Genomic DNA, 17,065 nt, shown 5'->3' with positions numbered 1-17,065 from the left:
ACCCTCTGCAGTGCTGCCACAGCACCACAGGCTGGTGATTCCATCCCTAAATTCCCTGGAGAGCCACATCCCAGTCCCACTCAACCTCCAGGAATTACCCAATTGCTTTGTGTAATAAGAATTTTTTAAGTTCTTATTCTTACTGCTTTGTGTAAATAAGAATTTTGTGTCCCTCTGGGTAAGGAGGCACTGGGAAGCCCATCCTGATATTTCCTCCATTTCAGTTGAAACAGAACAGGGAAAACTCTTCTTTTCCCATCCTGGAGAACAAAATCCATCAGGCAAATCCAGCCCCTGGCCCCTTGGGGACATCAGGATGCCACCACCCCACAGACATGGCACCTCCCATGGGTCAGACCCGTGCTCAGACCCTCTGCAGTGCTGCCACAGCACCACAGGCTGGTGATTCCATCCCAAAATTCCCTGGAGAGCCACATCCTGGTCCCACTCGACCTCCAGGAATTACCCAATTGGTTTGTGCCATCCTGGGTAAGGAGGCACTGCGAGGTCCATCCTGATATTTCCTCCATTTCAGTAGGAACAGAAGTAGGAAAATTCATCTTTTCCCAACCTGAAGAACATAATCCATCAGGCAAATCCAGCTCCTGACCCCTTGGGGACATCAGGATGTCACCACCCCATGGATGTGGAGCTCAGACCCTCTGCAGTGCTGCCACAGCACCACAGGCTGGTTATTCCATCCCAAAATTCCTTGGAGAGCCACATCCCAGTCCCACTCAACCTCCAGGAATTATCCAATTGCTTTGTGTAATAAGAATTTTTTAAGTTCTTATTTTTACTGCTTTGTGTAAATAAGAATTTTGTGTCCCTCTGGATAAGGAGGCACTGGGAAGTCCATCCTGATATTTCCTCCATTTTGGTTGAAACAGAACAGGGAAAACTCTTCTTTTCCCATCCTGCAGAATATAATCCATCAGGCAAATCCAGCTCCTGGCCCCTTGGGGACTTCAGGATGTCACCACCCCATGGATGTGGAGCTCAGACCCTCTGCAGTGCTGCCACAGCACCACAGGCTGGTGATTCCATCCCTAAATTCCCTGGAGAGCCACATCCCAGTCCCACTCGACCTCCAGGAATTACCCAACTGGCCCATAAAACCCTCAGCACCGGCAGCGAGCGCCGGGAAAAGAGCATGAAATCTAAATTAAGTCGAGAGTCTCTTTCCAAAACAAATTCCTCCTCGAAGAACCGAGCCCAGACTTCATTACAACAACTCAATTATCCACGAGGCTGAGCTCGGGAGACAAGAGCTCCCCACGAGTGCTTCGTGCTTCGCTCACATCACAACTTCCTCCCCGTGCAGACAGGAGGATCAGGAGCAGCTGGAGATTCCCCAGTCGCCAAAAATCAGGAAGAAAAACCCTCTAAAACCCTCTAAAATGCCTGCTAGGGAGTCAGGCATTGCTTTATTTTCTGGCTAGGATGTGCCAAGGAAAAAATTCCAAACACTCGTGGATTTTAGAAGATTTTCCCCCAAGATTTATACAGTTAGAACTCACAGAGATGTGTTGTTTCAATGTTCGTTGGTCTGAAGTTGAGCAGCAGTATTTGGCTTCCTGTTGGATCCAAATTTCTTCGCTTCTGATGTTAATTATATCTTCATTCTTTGATTTTCCTATCAGTTTTTTCCAGATTAGATGTCTCCAGCTCTGCCAGAGCCAGATGTTCATTGATGGCCACTGATGTCTTGTTGATGGCCTTTATCATTTTGGGTATTTTTGGGCTATTCCCAGTCTGTTGAAATGTTGAACTCATCTCCGTAGAGTGGTGCTACATCTCCTAAAAAAAAAACTTTAAAAAAAATTTCCTTTTCTCAAGGCAAAGGCAAACCAAGCCTGGCTAGAGAAATAAAATAAAATTTTAAAATAGTTAATTTTTATATTTTTAATAGTTAATTTTATTATTTTTATATATTAAAAATTTAATATACTTAAAAGTTATATCTACAGCACCACCCAGAAAACAAATCAGAGCAACAGAGGCAAAACTGGAGCTTTTCTGTGGCAGAGTCTGTCCCAGGCTGGGGCTCTGTGAATTCCCTCCAGGGCCACTCTTTAGGGTGGAAAAGCAGAATTTGATTCCCAAAATGCCCCATCCCTCGGTAAACCACGAGGCAGGAGAGCTGTAAATACATTTTTAAACCCTCGGGTCTCTCTCTGCCAGAGGAACTCTGTGGGATTAGTATTTTTGGAGGCATCTTTCACTCTGGATGATGTCTTTGGAAATCAAACGAGCCTGAAGGAACTGGAGCACCTCAGGCACCTCTCTGCATTCCCAGACCTCGAGTTATCCCACTGGAGCCTCCCTGCCAACCAAATCCCAAAATCTCCACTTCCAAGAGACAAAAACCCTGAGAAATAACTTCCAACCACCCCAGGAAGCCCCTGAGATCCTCCAGCCTCCATCCCTCTCTGGAAGCACCAAGGAACGATTTTCTCCTCCTTTCCTTCCTGATTTCCAGCTGCCCTTAGCCCTGTTTCCATCTGAGCAGCAGCTTTTCATGGGCTCCTGGGGAGGTCACAAGATTTTCAGGATTTTTTTTACAGAAATCCATCAAACGGCCTCAGAAAAAAACCCAAAAAAAAACCACCGTGAAGGAAATCTTCCTGTCTCTTATTTACTAGAGTGAAGGAAGGGAGGAAAAAAAAAATAAAAATAAGAATTTACAGGTAATTTCCTTGTCAAAAGTTCCTGTCTGTAAATACAATCAAGATAAGAGTGACACGGCAAATAGCTCCTTTTCTCTCCCGAATGAATTATTCAATTCACCACTGATCCCCTCTAACTGCTCCAGGATTGCCTTCTGCTTCCCCGATTTATTTTATTTTATTTTGTGCTGCAGAGAAGCCTTGCCAATAATCGAAAGGAATTCAGGCAATTTCAGGATTCAACAAATCCCTGCCGCAGCTCTGCCCGACCCCTGATTCCTTCCCGGAGCTGCACGTGGAGAAATCCAGGATTTCTTCTTCCCCAGGAGCAATCCCTGGAAGGAAATTGCAAAATCCAGTCAGATTAGGATTTTGGAAGAGGTTGAAGAGCTCCTGCAGGGCTTGGGGTGTCCTGTAAACCTCCCTTCCCACTCCCTAGGGATGGAGGAAATCCCACCCAGAGCCCAGAAATTGGGAGAAACCTGCTGAGGTTTGTGCTGAGAGATCAGAGCTGTCCCTGCAGGCAAATTCTCCTCGATTATATCCCTAAATTCTCCTCCTCGGAGAGACCACAGCCCCCTTTAGAGAGTGGGAATTCACCTCCCCACACAGCTGAGGGGAATTTTTCCAGGACAAACCCGAAATCCCAGCAACACATCAATAAAAAGCAGCACTGCAGCTGGTGTGGAAAGCAGGGAAATGATATTACTCCTGAAAAAAAACTCTGCTCTGCAGCCACACCAAAGCTAATAAAAATACGACTGGAGAACAGAACTCTTTCGGAGCAGCCAAATAACATCCAGAGGATGATTCAATTAGGGGGGATTAGCGTTGCTCTGGCTGTGGAGCCCAAAATTCCTGCACGAGGTTTGGAAGTGAGGGGCTGGTGACAACTTCATAAACCCCCAGGCTGGGCTGTGGGAGCTCCAAAAACACGGAGAGGAGGAGCTGCAAAACAGAAACCAGCCAAACAAACCCCTCATTCCACTCACGAAACAAATCATGGGGATTTTGGGGATTTTTTCCCCTGGAGCAGGTTTCAGCCAGGGCAGCGTTTCTTTAGGGTATCGATTAGCAATTAGAGAGGTGTTTTAGCTGCTTCTCTGCTGGCTCTGTTATTCCCTGCAGAATTTCAATTCCACAGGAGCTATTTCCACCCAGCAGTGGGGGAAATCCTCCTCCACCCAGCAGGAGAGCAGCACTGCCTGAGCCCCCTGCCCTCAGCTTGCCAAAAAGCCTCGGGGAGGAGTGGAGCTCAGAAAAAGAAGAATATTTTGGAAAGGAGAAGAAATAATCTCGGTTCAATCCAGCAGGAAGTTTCCAACCTTCCAGGGAAGGGAAGGGAAGGGAAGGGAAGGGAAGGGAAGGGAAGGGAAGGGAAGGGAAGGGAAGGGAAGGGAAGGGAAGGGAAGGGAAGGGAAGGGAAGGGAAGGGAAGGGAAGGGAAGGGAAGGGAAGGGAAGGAAGGAAGGAAGGAAGGAAGGAAGGAAAGGAAAGGAAAGGAAAGGAAAGGGAAGGGAAGGGAAGGGAAGGGAAGGGAAGGGAAGGGAAGGGAAGGGAAGGGAAGGGAAGGGAAGGGAAGGGAAGGGAAGGGAAGGGAAGGGAAGGGAAGGGAAGGGAAGGGAAGGGAAGGGAAGGATGCAGCTCCCTCCAGGAGGAAAGGAGTGCTGGGATCACAGGGTGTTGGACGTGGGGCAGGATGTGGGGAGCTGCTGGTGCCTCTGTTTAGTGTCACCCACAGGAGGTGGCCCTGATGACTAAAACAGGGTGACCTGAAGCAGAGGCCAGACAAGGTTAGGAGAATAAAAAGCAGACAAATTTATTAAAGACCTTTAAGTACATTCAGGGCAAACAAAGTCCCCTCGTGAGGCTACACCCAAAAATGGATACTGAGTCATGAGATCTTCACATTTTAGAAGTTCTGGGCCTTAATGCTCCAATTGCACCTTCAGGTGATGATGTCAACCACCCCAAGCCTGCTCCCCCCAGTTCACTGTTGTTCCCTTATTCTGGGGCTCTGAGGCAGCAAAGTGTTGGATTTCCATTCAGAGGAATTGTTTTGGTTAAAGGTGCTGGGAACAGAGGCTTTTGCTATTTTATATGAAGCCCAGAACTACATCAAAGCTACAGCTACATGAAGAACAGAAGCTAGAAATTCCTAAGGCACCAGCCCCACGAAATGCCACCACAATGTCCCACAGCTGTCCCCAGAGCAGCCTGAGGGGACAATCTGCAGGAAGGCCAGGCTGGATGGGGCTTGGAGGATTCCCCCACCCACGGCAGGATGGCTTTAAGGTCCTTCCCACCCCAAACCAGTCGAGTATTCAGCGATTCCACCAGCGATGGAGACTCCCAGCACCAACCCCAGCACATCCCAGCCCAGAATCGATGCAGGAAAACCACCAGAGTCTCCGAGGAAAGCGACGCCAGACCATTTCTCCAACAGCAATTTCCAAACCTTTTTATTTGCTTCCTTGTAAAAAGGGGGAAATAAAAGGAGAAGAAATAACAAACTGATTTCAGATAATTCGCTGGGGCTCCGGGTGCATTGTAAATGTGTGCTCCAGCCAACCGGCAATTTGATGGATTTCACAGCCCTCTTTTGTGTCGCTGCTTGCCAGAGCAACATCCTCCACTGAAATTGTGCCTGCCTTAATGTTCTCTTTAGCACTAGGCATAATTGCCCCCTGCAATTTGTTGCCTGGAAAGGTTACAGGGAAAGAAAGGGAAGGGAGAGAGGGACAACTTTGCTGGCGGGGGAACAAGGGAGAAGGGGAGAGACAGAGCTGATGGCGTTGGAAATGTGATTTATTCCAGGGATGCCATCGCAGGGGCTTCCCAGACCTGGCTGGGATGGGATTGATGGGGATGGAGCTGCTGCAGGGATGGCATCCAACCAGCCAGGGTGCTGCAGCAGCGTGGGCTGAACATCCCTGCTCACCGAGGGAGTGACAGCAGAGCAGTGACCACAGCCGAGGAGGAAGCAGAGGGGAAGGGGAGGAGGAAATCCCGGCGGAAAGGCTGGAGCAGGGCTGGGGAGGGGGCGGCAGGCGGGGGCGGCAGGCAGTGTTTATTAATTTCCTGCTTGGCTGCTCTCGGTGCCACAGCTCCGAGATCATGGAGCCGCTCCACACTCTATTAAATAATTCAATCGGCGGCGAATCCAAGTGTGTAAGCGAACACTCTTACGCGTCTTAAAATTTAATTGCGGAGCTAAACAAGATGAAGTGCGAGGAAGACATAAAAGATATGAAAATAGATGCTGCGGCTTTTGTTTCTCCGGCTGCTCCAGCCCTGCCCAGGAACCTCTCCCCATTTTTCACAGGCTGCCGCTAAAGAGCCTGAGCCTCCTTCATCTGCTCCCCCTCCCCTCCGCTATTTACAGCTGTGTTTGCAAGCAGCAGGCCTGCAAATCACTTAATATCCATTAGAGCAGCTCCATTCACCCTGCTGGCTCCTGCTCTGGCAGCCGTTCCCGTATAAATCCTCGTGTTGCAGGGTTTAGGGAATCAGCTGGGAGCACTTGCTCCGGCTGCCCCTTTGCCCGCTGGAGCCCACAGCCTCCCCCTGCCCAGGCTCGGGGCGTTTCCTCTCTCCTGCAGATCCTCTGCTCCTTTTTTGAACCTGGTGATGTCCCTGCCATCCCAAAATCAGCCCCTCTGCAGGCCAGGTGGGACCCAGGGCACCTGGAGGGATGAGAGCATCCCACACCCTGTGCCGCTGCCCAGCAAACCTGGGGAACCTCAGACAAGGGGCAAGGGCCTGAGATTTATTTGGAAAAAGGGGTGAATCTGCCTCTTGGGACTGGGGAGCGAGGGAGAACCCATCACTCACAGATGCTCAAAACCTGAGGCCTCAAACCCCAGCAGAAACCCTCGTCAGCTCGTTCCCCAGCCAGCCTCACATCCGCGGTGCTGCTGACTGAGAGCAGCCCTGGAGGTTCAAAGCCCAGCTGTGAGCATTAGAGATTTTCTCAGAACATCTGCAAGAGCACAGAACACCTGTTTCTGCCCCAAAAGTGACAGGCCAGGCTCGGGGCTTGTCCCACAGCCCCAGCAGCTGCTCCAGCGCTGCTCCCTCCTGCTGCCAGAGCAGATCCTGCAGGGCTGGATCCCAGGGAATGGCTCAGCTCTCAGCCACTGACCTGCAGAGACCCCAGGAGGGGGTTTGGGATGGGAATGCAGAGTCTCCTGTGTGGCACAGCCTCGCTCAGAGTGCAGCAGTGCCGTGCAAACCATCCCTGCAAAAATCACTCACACAGAGCTGCTGCATTTCCCTCTCCGTGCTGGGAGATCAATCACAGCCCTGGCTGGTGGCAGGAGCAGCGAGCTCAGCCCCTCCTGCACCCAAACGGGGCATGGCTGGGATTTCAGCTTTCTCATTCCAGCCAGGCTCACAGGTGTATTAATATAATTTCTTCTTGCAAAGGGCAACAAGTGAGACCTCAGGCTGCTTTGTCTTCATTTGCTCCGCTGCTGAGTTTTGGGGATGTCAGAGGGGCTGGTGGGATGGGAACTGCCAAAAACCGTGCAAAGCTCCACCTCATCAGCTCCCCAAATGAGGGGGGATTTGCTGGGTGGGAGATGAGGAGCTGAGACAGCAAATCAATATCAGTAATCAATAAAACCCACCAGCTTTGCTGGAGAACCCAGAAGGTTGAGGCACACTGGGACAGGGGACAAACGTTGGTTCCACACGGGTTAGAATGTGGAAAAATTGAGGGGGTCTCACCCAGCCCCCCACATCCATCCCTGCCAGATCTGCTCTGCACTGACAGTGATGGACAGAGGGCAGAGCAACAGGTGAATGAAAGCAGCACTGCCGCCAGGAGTGGTGCTAAATGTCAGAAAAGATCAACCCTCGCCTTGCCAGCGCGGCGCTGCTCCCGCCGGGAGAGGTGATGGAGTGGAAATGCAGCCTGCAGAGAGGGAGGGCAGCTCTGGAGGGTGCTGAGAGCAGCTCGGAGCCTCGCCAGGAGCCACGGGGTGGGAGCTCAGGTTGGGGCTGTCAGGTCCAGGTTTGGGCCAGCCCAGCAGGGCAGGGATTATCTCCTCAGCCTGGGCAGGAGGGATTGCACAGGCAGCTCTCAGCTGCTGTTTTGCAGGGACTGTGTGTCCTCCCTGCCCTGCTGTGTGAGCATCAGGCTGGAAGGTGCTCAGGAGAGCAGTGCAGGTGTGACATCTAACCCTAATCCTATCTCTAACCCTAATCCTAACTCTAACCCTAATCCTAACCCTAACCCTAATCCTATCCCTAATTCTAACCCTAATCCTAACCCGCTGGCTGCTCCACATGGAATCCAAGACATCCCAGGGCCTGCCTGCCTTTCACAGTGCCAGGTGCCATGTAAAAACTCCCAAAACTTCCTGCATTCCACAAGGGATGTGCCTCTTCCCAGCTCCCTCACCTTCTCCACATAACATATCCCTCCAAGAAAACCCAAGGGAAAATAAAATCTGTATTCCATAAAATCTGTATTGCATAAAATCTGTATTCCAAGGACGCTGGCCCTAAAATAATGTTGTTTTGCAGTAGTGCCACTTTAAATCTTGAGCAGCTGAAGAACCAATTTGCACTTAGAAACATTCAATTTGTTTGCAGGTGTTTTCCTCTTAAGTGGCACCAGGTAATCTGAGCTGGCAGGGGAGCCCCAGACAGGTCCCACAGGCCTGGGCACCTCTGAGCCAGGGCCAGGATGGGACATTCTAGGAGAGTCATGGGGCTGGGGCACTAGGGAATAAATTTGTCACATTAAATGAGTGGGGACAGAAAGGGGCTGAGCTGAATATCTTCCAGCATGGGGTGCAGAGGGGAAACCCTGGTCCTGTGACTGGACATGGCACTCAGTGCCATGGTTTGGAGGATGAGGAGGTGTTAGGTCATAGGTTGGGCTTGATGGTCTTAAAGGTTTTTTCCAACCTAGTTTGTCCTGGGATTCTGTGACTCTGTGATTCCATGATTACATGATTCTGTGATTCTGTGACACTGTGATTCTGTGACTCTGTGATTCTGTGACTCTGTGATTCCATGATTCTGTGATTCTGTGACTCTGTGATTCTGTGATTCTGTGACACTGTGATTCTGTGATTCTGTGATTCTGTGACTCTGTGATTCCATGATTCCATGATTCTGTGATTCTGTGATTCTGTGATTCTGTGACTCTGTGATTCTGTGATTCTGTGACTCTGTGGGTATGGTGAGAGTGGAGAAGGACACTGGGGGCAGACAGGGATGTAGAGACAGAGAAGGACAAAGGGATCAGAGGAGGATAAGTGACAAGTTCAGCTCTTTGCCCACCCAAGAGAAAGCTGAAGGAGGGGAAAAGGGCCGAGGGTCCTGTCCTGCTGCAGGAAAGCTGCTGCCGTGGGATGGAGCTGCCAAAGCTCAGTCTGCCCACAAGATTTCCTCTTCCCAGCCAGAAGACAGAGTGACTAACCCCAAAACCAAGCCATACATCAACCTAATCGATGTCCCCGACACGCAGAGCCCCCGTCCCTCACCTTGCAGCCGGTGCCTGGAGGTGTGAGCCTATTGATCCCCCGGATGCCCGTGTGATTGGAGTCTACAATCCAATGCCTGCCAAGCCCAGCCGAGCCCAAACCTCTCAAATCATGTTGACACGTTTAGGAGGTGCCGGGCGCTTCATCCTCCCCGGTCCGATATGTAATTATGTCCTTGTCACCGTGATGTAGGGGTTTGGCAGGGCAATAAAACCCCGAGGGCCGATCCGCACCGCCGGCCGGAGCGGCTGCTGCCAATTCCTCGCTGTAGTTAGGCTGCAGGAAATAGAGCTCAATAAAGCGGTGTGGATCAGGGCAGGAAGTTTGTCTGGGAAAACAGGTGAGGAGGTGTCAGGGCTGCTGTCACTGCAGGATCTCATGGGGTTTGAGTGTTATTCACTCTCTAGCCTTCCTGCTGTTAGCTGGGGAAAGCAGGGAGAAGGAAGGGCTGGAAATGCAGGATGTAACCCTGATCTTCATCTCTCTGCTTCACACAGCACCAGCCTGATCCCACCAGAGATTGCCAAGCCCTCCCCTCTGTTTTTAGGGTCCTGGAACCCGCTGGGAATCTGGTTCTTCCCAGGCTGTGTCTCTCCCCCGAGGGCTCCAGGGTGGTCACAGCACGGTGCCTGTCCCTGCTGTCACAGCCTGTCAGGCTGGAAGGACATCAGTGGTTTGAGCATGGCACAGTCAGATCCTCACCAGCCTCACGCTGGGCCACAGCAGCAGCCGTGGCAAATTCCCTAATCCCTTCAAAGCCCTCGAAGGCTGCTGGGGAAGTTCCCACCAGTCCTGCTGGGAGCACGGTGCTGGGAGGCAGCGGAGCTGCTCTCCTGGCTGATGTTCCCCCCAAGAGCACAAACAGTTCCCAGCAGCTCGATTCCTCCCCTCAGGGCTCGGCAGGCATAATTTTTCTTCTCTAATATATCTTTTGCTTGATGAGCTGTCGATGGCAGGAGGATTTAATCTCCCATACCCTTGCTCTCCCCCAAATCCGCTAAGGTGAAGGCACTTCATTACAGAACCACTCAGCTGTCCGTTCCTATCGATCACGCCTTGGCATGGGTGACCTTGGATCGATGAGCTGCCGATTATTTAGTGCCTCCTTGCCCACACCAAATGCCAGCAGGGCCAGCAGCAGCACCTGCAGCCAGCTCCAGGGTGGAGCCTGGCACAGCTCAGCAGCTCGCAGGCAGCAGCAGGGACACACAGCCAGCTCAGACACCAGGGTTTGCCATCTGGGAACGACTTGTCTCTTCTTCAAGTGGATTCAGGCCTTGGGTTTGATGGTTCCAAGTTGAAGATGTGTGTCCTGCTCGCAGGGTCCATCCCAGGCAGCATGGCTGTGCTGCAGCCCAGTCCCATTCCCAGCTCCCTGGGCAATCTCCCAACACAGCTTTACCTCCAGGAACCCAACATTCCCATCAGGAAAAAGGCAGTGAGAGTCAGGACAGCCCCAGCTATGGGCAGAGCTGCTCCTCAGCCCAGGGGGGTGACAGAGTCCCTCACTTTGCTCCCAGACCCAAACCTCACTCTGCATCTGGTGATTCATCCACCTCCGCCTCGTCCCCTCCAACCAGTCACTGCCTTACTTTTTAATCAAATCCTTTGCTTCCCTTCCCTTCAGGAGCCAGAGCCATTTTTCTATTACATCCTGATTGATCAGGCCCTCGGCAGCCGCTGTCAGCACCGTCCTGGAGCTTCATTTCCCATCCCCACACAGCGGGCTGTGGGCTGAGCCCGCTCTCTGCAGCACCAGCAAACACATACGGAAATGCACACAATTAAGGAGAGAAGGCATGGGGAAAATTGATCCTGGTTTTGATTTGCTGCCCCCAGCTCCAAACTCCGCATCAAAGGGAGGGAACAGCCGGCGTTAACCCCGAAATTCGGGGGCAGAGGAGGAGGAGGATGTGGAGGTGAGCATGCAGTGCTGCTCAGTGAGAGGAGAGAGCAACTCCATCCTTGTGCTGTGCAGAAAAAAAAAGAAGCAGGAGGAGAGTCTCCAGGGCTGCAGCATTCCTTGTGCTAATGAGTTGTTTTCCACCGTAAGAAACTCAGGAGAACAAGCCCAGACTCTGCTAAACAAGGACTGTGGCTGCGGCGGGTCAGAGATCAGCCAGCCCCCGAAGAGAGAGCTGACAAGGTGGTAAAAACACGGAGTTAAACCTCTTTTCCCTCCTCCCTGCTCATCGCTTGGCAAATTGAACCGCTGTGATGCGTGCACGTGTGGCTGCAAAAGGCGCGGTGGTCCCTTGGGTGGCCTGGACACCCCTGGGGTCACTGTGGCCTGGGAAGTGGCTTTGGGAGGGTGAGTTGTGACAGACCCAGGGCAGCAGCCTGACCGCTGCCAAACCCCCATACCAGGTGAAGGCAGAGCCTGGCCAAGTCCATCCCCATCGCTCTGTCACCAAGTGCCACCCCCTGTCCCAGCACAAGGCAGGAACACGCCGGATCAGCCCCATCCCGCCCTTTCCCCGCTGCTGCCAGACCCCTGCTGGCACCGAGCTGCCTTATCTGCGCTGGCACAGGAGCGCGGGGCTGCCCTGCCATCAGCCACCGGCGGATTACAGGCTTTATCGGGTTATTAGGGGACAAAAGGCGCTCGGCAGAAGGGTTCTGAGACAGTGCGAGCGGCTGATAAGAGCCTGCCCGGCTCCGCAGACATCTCCGCCGCGCCGGGCGCACCGCAGGCGGCTGGACCATGGTGCGGAGCGGGAGATCTGAGCCCTTGGGGTGCTCGGGGGAGTCCAACAGAGCTGCCGGGATGGGCTGGGGATGCGGGAGAGACTCCCTGGGAGCACCACCCGCTGTCCCTCCAGCGCTGGCAGTGGCACCGGGATCCCCAAACTCGCGATCTCCAAAGCCGCGCTCCCCAAACTCGGGGTGCCACGCTGAGGTGTGAGCCCCTCGGGGTCCCCAGAGGGATGTCAGTGGCAAAAAAAAGCAAAAAACTCGAGCTGGATGAAGCATCAAGGCAATGCATGTGAGAGCGCGAGTGGAAAATCCCCAAGAGGTTTTCATTTTCCTTCCAAAGTTTCACCCAACTCCATCACTTCTCCTCCTTTCCTTTTTTATTTTTTTTCCTCCTATTCCTTTTAATTAACAATGTAATGGAACTCAATTCATTCGCAATCTATTCTGGCAAGAAACAACTCTCCCCGGACTCCAAATGACCTGACTAATAGGGTTAGAGGCTGTAAAAAGTGCAAGACGAAATTCTGAGCTTCCTCGCGCTAATTATCTCCTCCGAGCACCACGGCAGCGAGGTGACACAGCGGCAGCGAGGTGACACAGCGGCACCGAGCCTCCCCCAGGCTGCTAGGGGGACACTCTCTGCCTGGGCGCTCTCCCTGCATTTCAAAGCTTCCCAAAAAATCCCATTTTCCCCCTCAGGCTCCCATAACACACCGCCCAGGGCGACCAGTGGGAAATGGGGAGGGATGAGGAGCAAGGGGTTGGCAAACTGGGCAAGCTGGTGCTCGCCACTCCGAGGGCGAGAGGGGAACGTGGATAAATCGCCTGGCAGTTAACGCCATTTAGAGACAGACAGACGCAGCAGGTAAATAATGATAATGATCTTCTAACGAGCTCGCATCTGCACAGCACCTTGCCTCCGACTGAATCCCGAAATGCTTTACAGGAAATGAAACGATCCCGGCGCGGTCCCGCAGCCCTTTCCTGGGTTGTTGCCAGCGCTGAGGGATGATGGGGAATGTTGATTCCAGGTGCGCACCAGGAATTTTTTGAAAAAGCCCCTCCATCCTCGGATTTTTTCCAGCCTGTTGCCTCCCAGTTCTGGGATGCATCATTTAGGAGCTCTTCGGCTCTTTCTTTCGGGATGTGACCTAAAAATGGAAGTTTTGATCCAACCCTTGGTTTCTACCCGAGCTCGGAGCTGAAGCTTTCAACACACCCGGGTTAGGGCAACCTCCAAATCCCGACCCACCTCCAGGTTAATCACCGCTCTACCCCGAGTTATTTGCTCTCTGCGAGCTGGAATAGGTGTGATTCCCCAAGCTGCGGGGAAATCTCACCTCCAACACCTTTGGGCTAAAAGGTGAGTGTTCAGGGCTCAGTTCCAGCGCAGCCCCGCTCTAATTTCCGACTCTATTTGTTCTATTGAGTGGTTATCAAGTTAAAAATGCAAGGACTATGGATTTCTTTCCAGCTTAAACATCTGAAAACAAATGTGCTAATGAGCAATCTGACCACTCTAAAAATGATTACTGACAGCGCTTCAAGGACCCAAGTTTACTGCCTTCAAAAGCACTCAGAGCTGCAAAATTCAGCCGGCTGTCCCTGGGCCATCCATCCAGCCTTGGCCAGGGGGAATTTCCAGATGAATGCTTATAGGAGAATAAAACAGTCGGGGAGGAAGAAAGGAAAGCCAGGAATCGAATAATCTCTTGCCAAAGCTGCTCCAAGCCTCCTACAACCGATTCATGCTGAAGAGGCCGAAGGATGAGATTTCCTGGTGCTCTGAATCTCTTCCACCAGCGCAGCTATGCATGGCAGGGAGCAACAGTCGAGGTGGGAAGGGAACCTCCTGATCCAGGTGCAGCTTCATCTGGGGCTTTTTTCCTGCAGGAGATTTCCAGGTACAGCCTCACCGAGGGCTTTTTCCAGCAAATTTCCAGGTACAGCCTCACCAAGGGCTTTTTCCTGCAGGAGGTTTCCAGATATAGCCTCACTAAAGGCTTTTTCCTGCTGATTTCCACGTTCAGCCTCACCAAGGGCTTTTTTCCTGCCGGAGATTTCCTCTACACTCACCGAGGGGATGGAGGGAAGGAGAAAAGGAAGGAAATTATAGAGCTAAAGAGATCCAGGCTTTAGCTTCGAGGTATTGAATAAAACTGTGCCCTTCCTCAGTGCCCGGTGACTGATGGTGCAGTCGGTGCTGCCCATCTGTTAGGATATAATCCTCGCCGAAGGAACAAAGAGGGGCATTAAAAAACAAACCCTGCTCCATTTAAACACAAATTGGAGATTTATTGGCGTTTCAGCGGCCCCTTGTTCCTCTGGCGGTTGTCCATTTCGGGCGCTCTTTGTTTTCCCAAACAGCCACCCGTTCTCCCCGTGCCATAGCTTTAGAGCCAGGAAAGGGAGAGAGCCAAAGACTAAGTTATTTAAGGTGTCGTTCTAACATTCTCTGGAACGGACAGGAGGGACAGAGCCAGCCTGAGGCCACGATGCCAGCACAGATGGGATCCTCTGCCATGCCCTGGCATGAGTGGAGCTGGCTCCGGGCACGGGGATGCTCTGCTATGGGGATTCTCATCATCCCACCCCATCCCCATCCCCAACCACCACCAACCACCCACCCAAACCACCCACCCAACCCCACCCCCCCACCCACCCACCCCACCCCACCCAAACCCCCACCACAAACCCAACCACACCCACCCACCCCCCCCACCCCACCCACCCCAACCATCCCAGCCCAATCCCCATCCCCTTGCCCATCCCACTTCCATCCCCATCCCCATCCCAAGCCTCATCCCATCCCATCCCATTCCATCCCATCCCACTTCCATCCCATCCCATCCCATCCCATCCCATCCCATCCCATCCCATCAGCCCTGAACAGGAGACCCACGGGCTGGTGGGGAATGCAAAGATTCCTCAGGGAACACATCGAGCTCATCCCCCAGGCACTGCAGGGCAGAGCGAAGTGTTCGTGTCCTAATTGCGGTGGAAATTCTAGGGGTGGATTTTGTGTAATTCGTCCTTTCTGTTCTGTGTTGTGACTGTGCCATTTGTAGATTCGGTGTGAGAAACTTTTTCTTTTCTGTCTGCTTAGTTTAGCTGTTTGCTTTCAGCAGTTTTAAGTTAAGATTGTATGCTAAATGTTGATTTAACACGCGGCAGCAGGGCAGGGAAGAGGCTGTGAGCGATGCAGGAGGGTGGCACCGGTGACTCAGCCACCCCCGGGCGCTGACAGCCGGGACGTGCCACCGCAGCAGTGCCACACTCGCGTTCCGAAGCTTTTCCTGCTGGGTGAGACGGAATGAGGCCAGGATTGCGGCAGGAGGAGGAGGAGGAGCAGGTCAGCTTAACCTCAGCTCCAAGGCGTGAGCAGGAGACTCCCGTGCTGGCAGCTGGAGCGGAGACACAGCTCAGGGTCACGTCCCGCCTTTGTCACCGATCTGCTGTCCCTTAGCTTCCCTCTCATCCTGCGTTTGCCCTTCTTATCCCTCCGGATTTCACATCTTTCACACCTGCTGAGAACTCACGGACTCCAGTTTGAGGAAGTCTAATCACTGGAATGGAACTGGTAATTCAAATTAAAAGGGAAATAAAAGAGCAGCGACCTTCGCAGTGGTTTCCTGCCCATCCCTGAGAGCCACCAGCCTCCCACAGGGGCAGAGCCTCCCTGCAGGTCTGCCAGGAGCACACACTGGCATTCCCAATGCCAGGGAAGCAGCGGCACACGGCCGCCCAGCCTGATCCAGAGGGCACGCCGGGATACAGAGAACACGCTCCGGACTCATTGGAAGTGAACCACAAATGGCTAAAAGCATGTCAGGGGATGAAACAGACTTCGCTGCTGACTAACTGGTGCTCAGGAGCAGCCCAGCTTTGGGTGGCTGTGCCAGAGCCACCGTGGGCATCCTTGCCCGGGCAGTTCCGAGTCAGATTTGCTCTGATCCCTCGTGCATTTGCCAGCCTGGCTGCTCCAGCCCTGCGCTCCCGCCGGGAGCTGAGAGCAGAGGGTTGATCCTCCCGGCCCCGAGCAGCCACCTCTCAGCTCCCCTGCCATGCAGAGCGAGTCCCTCCTGCTGCTCTGCCCAAGGCTCCTCTCCTGGCACCGACAGGCGGCTCAGCAGGGCCACCGCGACCTGCAAAGTGCGGCCACCAGCCCTGGCTGGCACAGGGACAGAGCCACACTGACAGAGCCACACTGACAGAGCCACGGAGAGCTGGGTTCAGAGCCGCCTTCTTGTCCCCAAAGGCTGAGAGCTCAATCCCCAGAGATTGCAAACGCTGGATAAACCCTGCACTCACGGGCAGCACACAGAGTAAGGGGGATTTAAGAGCTGGAGAGGTTGAAATCCTTTCCAGGAATTGGCTGGGACATTGTCTTGCTGTTCTGCCCAGGGCTGATCGATCTCTCCTCTCCTCTCCTCTCCGCCCAGGTCTGGAGCTTCCCACAGGAGGTTGGGAGAGGGTGTGTCAGGGATTGCCCAGCACCTCCCAGCCCTGCCCGAGTCCAAACCCCAGCCCTGTGCAGATGGGCTCTGCAGGGGAAGCACCGACCGTGGCACGGAGCATCCCCTGCATGCCAGCAGAGCACAGCCCTGCGAGGCTCTGCTCCAGCCTCGGGGAGGAGGAGAAACAACTGCTTCCTTCTCATAAAACGCGGGGTTTGTTAGCTAGAAGAGTCCAGCGGGTTTGCAGGAGGATGAACAGCAGGGAAACTGCCCACATTGGCCAGATGTGAGCTACAAGACACACAAGCACCTCCCAGGCAGATGCAGCTCATCCTCTGAGGTGATGCTCTGCAGAACGTCATTCTGGCCATCCCAGCAGCTTCTTTCAGCTTAAATCACCCAGTCTCCATCGCAGAGGGGTGCCCAGGCTGTGTCCCTACACCTGAGAGAGAAACAAATCCAGGCGAGCCACAGCAGCCACGGCAACTCCAGACCCACAGCAGTCACATCTCCAGACCCACAGCAGTCACAACAACTCCAGACCCACAGCAGTCATGACAAATCCAAACCCACAGCAGCCACAACTCCAGACCCACAGCAGTTACGACAACTCCAGACCCACAGGAGTCACATCTCCAGACCCGAGTAGTCACGACAACTCCACACTCAGAGCAGTCACGATAACTCCAAACCCACAGTAGTCACGACAACTCCCCACTTCCTCCTGACTCTCCCCATCACCT

General features: G+C 53.1%; 1 long non-coding RNA gene across 1 annotated transcript; it reads left to right on the top strand.

Annotated features, from left to right (window-relative positions):
* The first annotated feature begins 8,766 nt into the window (after positions 1–8,766).
* Positions 8,767–11,334, top strand: LOC146426981 (uncharacterized). The gene is made up of 3 exons (XR_014856601.1): positions 8,767–9,508; positions 10,796–11,087; positions 11,222–11,334. It is a non-coding gene; the product is annotated as an uncharacterized LOC146426981 (long non-coding RNA).
* Positions 11,335–17,065: the final 5,731 nt, after the last annotated feature.

This window comes from Lichenostomus cassidix, chromosome 26 (assembly GCF_008360975.1).
Source record: "Lichenostomus cassidix isolate B80296 chromosome 26, HeHo_3.0, whole genome shotgun sequence".
In the NCBI taxonomy this organism is placed as follows: domain Eukaryota; kingdom Metazoa; phylum Chordata; class Aves; order Passeriformes; family Meliphagidae; genus Lichenostomus; species Lichenostomus cassidix.
Note: the sequence above shows the minus strand (reverse complement) of the source record. Positions and strands in the feature narration are given on the sequence as shown.